At 52.2% G+C, this 7,962-nt stretch overlaps 1 non-coding gene across 1 annotated transcript; it reads right to left on the bottom strand.

The window, feature by feature from the left end:
- Nucleotides 1-6,388: 6,388 nt before the first annotated feature.
- TRNAF-GAA lies at nucleotides 6,389-6,461 on the bottom strand. The gene has a single exon. It is a non-coding gene; the product is annotated as a tRNA-Phe (tRNA).
- Nucleotides 6,462-7,962: the final 1,501 nt, after the last annotated feature.

Here is a 7,962-nt window from a genome sequence, read left to right as displayed (position 1 = left end):
CTTATCACTCTGCAGAGATTCCAATTTGGAGTCCTGCAGATCCCCCTCTGCACTCTGGAGAGAGTCCCCTTGCGGAGGAATAGGGGCAGGTGCAGTGGGGACCAACTGACGAGTTAAAACACGCTGTGGTTTACACCCTTCATCGAAATAACATGGAGGGGGTTCACTCTCGGAAGAATACCTGACTGCCATAATTTTTAAAGATTTCCACAGCTCTGCTGCTGTGTCCCAACAAAACCAGTAACATAACTGTCCCGGATGGTCTTTTTCGATCTGGCTCCTTACTCCTCTTAAGGCAGCCTGTTCGAAAGAGCCATCTGAAAACCACCTCATCTCCGGGTCGGCCAATACCGCGGTATACACAGTCCAATTCCTTACACACAGTGTGTACAACTTCCTCCTAGACATACATGTCTGTACTGGGAGTTTCCCTTCAGTCCCTAACTAATTTACAATCACCAGCGGACTCTCAAGAGGCACGCTAGTCCCTTGACCCATGGTGTCTGACAGGAGCCCTCCAACTGGCGTTTATCCTGCTGTCCAGTACACGACCCCTCAATATTGAATTGGCTGGGAGAAATCTCCCGTGGCGCCTGCCAATTCGTATGTGAGTGGTCTGACCACTGGACAGAGGCACCGCACCAGAAGGAATCCCGGACGAGCCCCCAAATTGTTAGGTAAAAAGCAAGTCCTTACTCACCTCTCCAGCACCCGAGTTTGTGCGGAGTTGGTATGGGGCTCACAAGTCTGTCAGAGACCAGACAACAATTCGTTGATCAACGGGCTCACACCATCCTTAGCTTACAGAAAAGCTTCGGAGTAAGTGTGGCAAGTTTATTAGGGTTGAGCATTAATATTTATACACAGAAGTAAACAAAGTGATTAACAGATTATAATGGTCATGCATAATCAATCAAGATTCTACAGGATAAAACAGGTTAAAATGTAAATTAGAAAAAACAAAGGGGAGATGGCTACTTAAGGGGAGGGGGGTGTCATGAGTAGTTCGCAGGTCAGAGCTTTGATTAAAAGTTTCAGACAGAGACATCAAGTCTGAGTTAAGTTTCAGTTCATCAAAAGTTCAGACCCAACACTATCTAACCAGGGCTTAGGTCACCTTAACTATATGGGTTGGGGGGGTCACACCCTGAGAGACGTCGCTCTGCCAGTTCAGTGCCCAGCGTACACCAGCCCTTAGATCCCTCTTGGTATTTCAATGCAGGCACTGACCTGTGAGAGGAAAACATCAGCTCACAAACACAGAGACTGAATTCCCACATTTAATTTTGCTGCACTTTCCAGAAAGTCACAAAATTCAATTCATTCTTGCTAGGCCAGAGAAAAAATAAGGGGTCATTCAGTCCTTTGTAGAGAGCTTCAGTTTGTAGCAAAGTCCATCCAGAGGTATGAAGCAGGACTGAAGACAAGATGGAGGCGAGGCATCAGCCTTTTATAGTCTCTTGCCATGTAGTCTTTGTCCCAAGGACACTCTATACAGCACCTGGAATAGAAAAACCTTAAAGTTCTGTCCATAGGCAGGTCCCTGCAGACCTTGCTGAGTCACAAGGCATATCTGCCTTCTCTCAATGGGTCGATTGTACAGCTGATGGTCCTTAATGAGCCATCAAACAGGCTAGACAGAACTGACACCAACTTGTCTGGGGTGTTCCCCGGAAGCAGAGCACAAGTTTGAAATATGGGCAGCATAGAGCCAATATTCATAACATCAACTACAAAAATGATACACATCTAGAGATAGCATCATTATAATCAGCCAATCAGAACCTCTCCATAGACCCCTTACACAACAACCTTTCTACCATATTGGCTGAAAATATAGAACAGTGGTCGCAACAGTGATCTATACAGTTATAGATTATGTCAATAACGTCACAGGAAGTGACACGGCATCAGTGAGACTGATACTGTAATGCTGCCTCCAGTTTTGGTGTCCTCATTTGAAAAATATGTTGTGAAATTGGAGCTGGGGCAGCAAAGAGCCACCAAATGTTCTGAGGGCTGGAGAAAAATGCCTTCTAGTGATCTATTGAATGAGCTCAACCTGTTTAGCTTATCAAAAGAAGATTGAAAGGTGACTTCATGGAAGTGTTGAAGTGCCTTAATGGAGAGAAAATATTGGGTATTAAAGGGCTCTTTAATCGAGCAGAGAAAGGCATAACAAGACCCAATGGCTGGAAGGTGAAAAGAGACAAATTCATATTACAACTAAGGCACAAATATTCAACGGAGAGGATGATTCACCACAGGAACAAGCTACCAAGGAAAATGGTGGATTCTCCATCTCTTGATGTCAATCAATGAAGACTAGATGCCTTTCTGGAATGTGTTGCCCCAAAAGTAGCTCTTGTGTCATACAGGAGGCCTGTGATATGCAGGGGGTCAGATTAGATGCTCTAATGGTCTCTTCTGGCCATAAAGTCGACTAATTTCTGAAAAACTTGAGTGTAGCATTGGGAGCAGCATCTGATGTTTCCTATCTAGCCGGCTTGCTGCCTAGAACGAACGCTCCTTGAGTGGGGTGATCCACAGGGAGTAGCTCAAACCTCCAAAGTGCCTGGCCAGGGGCAGGACATTAGCACAGCAAGGAAGGGGTGTGGCAGTGACATCACAAAGGCTTTTTGCAGGACCTCAGACTATTGGTCAAAGGTGGTGGGGAGGTGGTGACCTCACAGAGAGATGCTGACATCAGCCAGGCCGGACAGGGGCGAGGGGCCAGGGAAACCTCAGAGACCCCTGTGGCTTTGCTTCAGCAAGTCTCCTTCTCCAGGTCTCTCTTTGAGGACTGAGAGAGTATTCGGCTTCACGGACGTGAGCGCCAGGAGGAACCTCTTTCGAGTTTTCTCCTTCCCTTTCAGTGATTTTACAAGAAAACAGCCGACCTTGTTTAGAAGGTAAGAGCCTCCTCGAGGGAAGGGGTGTCATGGTGGCGTCACAGTTCGGATGCCGGTGCCCCCCACCCCAATGTATGGAAGTTCCCGCCACCCTGCTCTGTGTTCGCAGTGCGGGAGAGAGCAGCATCCATGGCAGTGATTTGCTCCTGGCTGCCGCAGCAGAGCAGCAGGCTCAGCTGTGAGAACTTCCCGGAGCTATGAAAGGGGAGGGGCCAAGGCTCTGTAGCAGGAATGCAGGGCAGGCGAGTTCACGGCAGGCATTGTGGGATACTGGAGGAGGCCAGTTATGGTGATATAATGAACAGCAGCGTCTACTCTGTCACTTTAAGTTTGCTGCAAAAAGCTCTAGACCTCTCATCAAAGTCATTTTATTTTGTCAGCAAAACAGGGCAGTTTTGTCACCAGACGTGGCATTGCAGTGTGTACACCAGCCACAAGCTGCTGACTGAGGGAGCTTAGTGTGTTTTTCACACACCTGAGCAATATAATTCTGCTGAAACAACTTTGTAGTGCAGACCTGGCCAAAGATTGACTCACACACAGCTTGCAAGGAAAACCTCACCTGCTCCTCTGCTTTGCAGAATCCAAACACAAGCAAAGCTTGTCAGGTCCCGTAGAGATGGCAGGGAGTCAGGTGTGGGCAGGGCCGGCTCTGGCTTTTGCCGCCCCAAGCAACAAAACAGCGGGGAAAAAGCGGCACGGCTGTAGCAGCAAAGCGGGGTGTGGGGCGGATACTGGCGCAGCTGGAGCGGCAAAGTTGGGGACAACACAAAAATGGGGGCTGGAGCAACAAAGCAGGGGTGGGGAAAAACAACGGCACGGCCGGCAAAGCAGGGGAAAAACCAAACAAAAAACCCTCCATGGCGGCCAGAGCCAGTGGAGTCCCTGTGCTGCACAGTGCGCACCCGGTCTAGCGGGGGGGACGGGGAGGGAGTGGGGGGAGAGAGCCGGGGGGCGGCCAGCGCGTCAGGGGCACTCACCACGTGGCCCCGACCGCCACACTGCCTGGTACCCTCACTCCTTCTCTAGACTAACCAGTCCTAATATACTGTAACATGGTTATATTCCACCTCCTTCACTGGTCACACCCAACAAAATTAATTATACAGCAGACAGAAACAATCACAGAACCAGACAGAGACCATGCAAATAAACATACAAAACAATACAGAAGGGAGGATTTCACAATTACAGATATGCCTTGTGACCTTGCTGAGTCACAATAGACAGGGTTTTTCAGCTGTGTCTATTGATAAGTGAGTTCTTGCCAGACAGGATGCTACCAAACGAAGTTTCCCTTTCTCTGGAGGTGATGGAATATCAGGGCAGGATTGTATTCCTCACAGCCCAATAGCACCCTATTTCAGTGTGACTAGTTGGGAATGTGTGAATGTGACCAGACACTTCCCAGCTTATGGCTGCCTTTGCTGCTTAGCCGAAGAACCAGGCCTCAGACTGTCACAGTAAGAGAAGGCCATTACACAGACAGACAATGATTTTTTATTCTTTCTTTTATATCTTTATAACTAGCTAAGTGATAAAAATACACCTAAATTCTTAAAGTACAGGCCTGAATATCTGTATCCTAACAGTCCTCGAGGTCAGGCAGCCTCGGGGTAAGGGGGTGGGGACTCAGATCCTTCCACAGGCCAATTCCACCAGGGTCATGTATAAACCAGGGAAGTTTGCCACAATAGCCAGACCAGATGCCCCCTTTACACTTGTGCTCTGTCCTCATTGCTTCTCTGTCTCTCTTCCCCTCATCTCTGCTGCTCCCCCTCTGGGCTTTCTCAGCACCTGGCCCCACAGCCCTTCCTGCCAGCCAGAGACTGCGCTATCTGCACTTGCAGCCTGTCTCCTGCTTGCTAAGGAAAGGAACCTTTCCAGGAAATGGCCACAGCTTCCGGGAATCCCTGTGTGGCTGTGAACAGAGTTTGGCTCCTGGCACACAAGGCAACTTAAAAGCTGAGCGCCCAGACAGGGGCTTGAACCCTGGACCCTCAGATTAAGAGCCTGATGCTCTACCACCTGAGCTAGTTAGGGAAGAGCTTCACCATTCACCACAACAGTGATTATCCCAGTGTGCAGGCAAGAGTGAGCAGGCAGGCAAAAGAGAGGCCAAAAAAAGTCCCAGGAACCCCTCCTCTTTTTCTGCACAGCCACTGCCTGTCAGCAGGATTCCTCCTCCTCCTCAGGGAGACTAAATCTCTGTGCCTAGACAGCCGGTCCATCCGCTGCACCTCAATCCCCCATGACCGAGCCTCCCTGCCAAAGCCCTGCACCTGGCCCCATACAGTTAAGTCTCACGTGTCGCTGGGAACTTAACTTCTTGTGCCCAGAGAGTCTCGGCCCCCTCAGCAGATGACCTGAGAAACACAGTGTCCAGCTTTTCCAAAGAAGTGTTTAGACCCCCTCATCATGTGGCCTAAAGGATAAGGCATCTCCCTGTGGATCGGATGATTCGGATTTGAGTCCCCTCGTGGTTGTGCTCACTTTGTGCTGCAAGTCCTGCTCCCTTCAGGGCTGGAACCTCTTCTTGGCCGCTCAGGCCAATGCTCCGGCTTCAGCTAGAGCCCCAGGAAGGAGTTGGGGGGTGGGTGTCACAAAGGCTGGGGCATGAGCCCCAGGGGCTTCCAGTCTCGCCTTTGCCCTTCCTGACTTGCCAAAGAAAATGGGCGGCTGCCCGGGCTAGCGTGTGGAGCAGTTTCCCTCTTCCAAGTGTGCGCCTGTCCCTGTGTTTGAGGGGGGTTGCTACATAGCACCTTGGGAGCCTGGGTGTTTCTCTGCTTCTCACCACCTGGGGAAAAGCCTCTTGGGGTAAAATCTCCTGCCCCACTGAAAAAGTGAGCACCTGGAGTGGGAACGGTAAGAGGCCCCACCATGGGGGCTGGCCCTGCTTTCCTACCGTCTTCTGATGTTGGCCACAAAGCATCAGCAGCCGCCCCACATGCTGGTGACCTTCAGTGGGTGTTTGGCATGGCAGGGAGCAGCCTGGCTGGGTGTTTTTGTGCCTGTCTGAAGGCCACACGTAGGCATGGTCCTGCCCTCCTCTAGCGCTGACCTCAGTTGCTCTGTGGCTTTTAACCCTTCCCTTGGAGCTGTCAGCACCAGCTGCCTCTGCTCTAGGTGCGCAGAGGAGGAGAGGTGTTGCTGGGTCACTTTTACAGATGCCCCTTCCCTGGTACTGCCCTTGCTCAGCTGCACAGAGGAGCTTCCATCCCCAATCCCTGCCTGTCACTGCCCAGCAGCCCTCTGGTGCCACTCCTGAGGGTCACCCTGCCTCACTCTCTTCCTGCTGTGTTGGGAAAGACAGCTCCCATCTCGCCTTGTTAAAGGTCAGGTGGGCCAACTAGGGGCAGAAGCCCCTTCTATGTTTTCCTACTGCAGAGCCCAAGCTCAGGGACTCACCTTGGGTGCAGGCACTGCTGTGCTCCCACAAAACAAGCCACCCCTGCACAAAGAGAGAGGAAAAGACCTGCCAAAGCCTGGGATTGAACCAGGGCCCTTTAGATCTTCAGTCTAATGCTCTCCCAACTGAGCTACTTTGGCACCTCCAAAATAGCATTTTCGCCTGTTGCTTCTCTGTCTGGGATGTTTTTGTCAGATGTTGCACACAAAAAGGACAGGAAAACGAACGGCTGCTCCACACCCCCACCGGAGGAACCCAACGCCCTTAGCTGTGGGGAGTAAGAAGCGCCGTTGGCTGACAGGGCCTGTCCCCGAGGAGCTGGAACAGCAGCTGCCGCCTCCCCCTCGGCTCCAGGCTGTGGGAAATGCTCATTGCCTGGCTGCATGGGTGGCTGCTGCTCCATGCTCTGGAGAGCGTCTGTATTGCTCTGTCAACCCCCCGTCTTCACTGAGCCAGTCTGGTAAGGTCCCAAGTGCCCCCTCCGGCCTGGCAGCTGAGAGTCTGTGCAAACATCAACCCCCCTGCCAGCCCCCACAGGCAGCAGCAGCGCCAGCCCCAGCACCACAGGGGCACTCACTGCACTTCCTGTGGGGAAATGGCTCCTTGGTGTCCAGCTGCTAGAGTGAGAGCCAGGGGAGAGCAGTGTCTGGCTCACCCTGGGGGAGAGAAGAGACCTGGTGAGTGCGGATCTCCCTCAGCCTCCCCCGCAATGCTGGTCAGTTGTATTGTCACTGTGATAGTCAGTGCTTCCCTTCAGGGCCGGCCCTAAAGGGGTGCAGGGCCCAGGACAAATCTCCCCCTTTCAACCCCAGGCCCTGTCCCCACTCCACCCCATCCCCAAGCCCCACCCCTGTCCCATCTCTTCCCGGCTTGCACCTTCCTGCCCCATTCCTCTCCCTCTCCCACCTCCTGCCGTCCCTGCTCCTCCCGCTCCCCACTCAGCGCCTCCTGCACCCCACTGAACAGCTGATCACTGGCAGGTGGGAGGGGCTGAAGGGGAAGAGGAGGAGCTTGTCAGCAAGGCCTGTAGTGGGGGGGGGGGAGCTGGCTGCCAGTGGGGGCTGAGCACCTATTTTTGCTCTGTTGGTTCTGCAGCCCCGTAGCTCCCATGGAGTCGCTGACTTGGCTCCTTTCACACCCTAGAGAGAGGAGCAGAACCAGGGCTATGGCTGATCTATGGGGCACCAGGTGAGTGGCAGAGGCTTCAGGTGCTAAGAGTTTGCCTGACCCCTCAGGGACACAGTGTGAGGGGGTGTCCCAGGGATCTCTATGAAAGGAGCAGAACAGAATTTACTTGGGGTGGGGAGAGAATTGAGAGTATCTCAGGGGGTTGTACAGAGGTGTTGCCCGGGTGAGGGACTGGCTAAAACACAGGCCTCGCTGTGAGCAGAATTTGACCCTGCGCAGGGGAACCCTATTGGATTTCGACTCCAACACCTTAACCACTCAGCCATCAGCACAAAACTGTCCCAATGCTAGAGAAACTGGTAAAGAATCACAATGTCCAGGCTTGAAGTCATCTGAACTACAGGATTCCCACAGCAAACCTGGCTCCCAAAGCACAGGGGGGATTTGGGGTTTGTTCTCTTTGCTTAGCCATGTGCAGTAGCTCATGCTCCAATACGTCTGTTAGTCTATAAG

Source organism: Mauremys reevesii, unplaced genomic scaffold (genome assembly GCF_016161935.1).
Source record: "Mauremys reevesii isolate NIE-2019 unplaced genomic scaffold, ASM1616193v1 Contig71, whole genome shotgun sequence".
Lineage (NCBI taxonomy): Eukaryota > Metazoa > Chordata > Testudines > Geoemydidae > Mauremys > Mauremys reevesii.
This window is presented reverse-complemented; position numbering and strand designations above follow the sequence as displayed.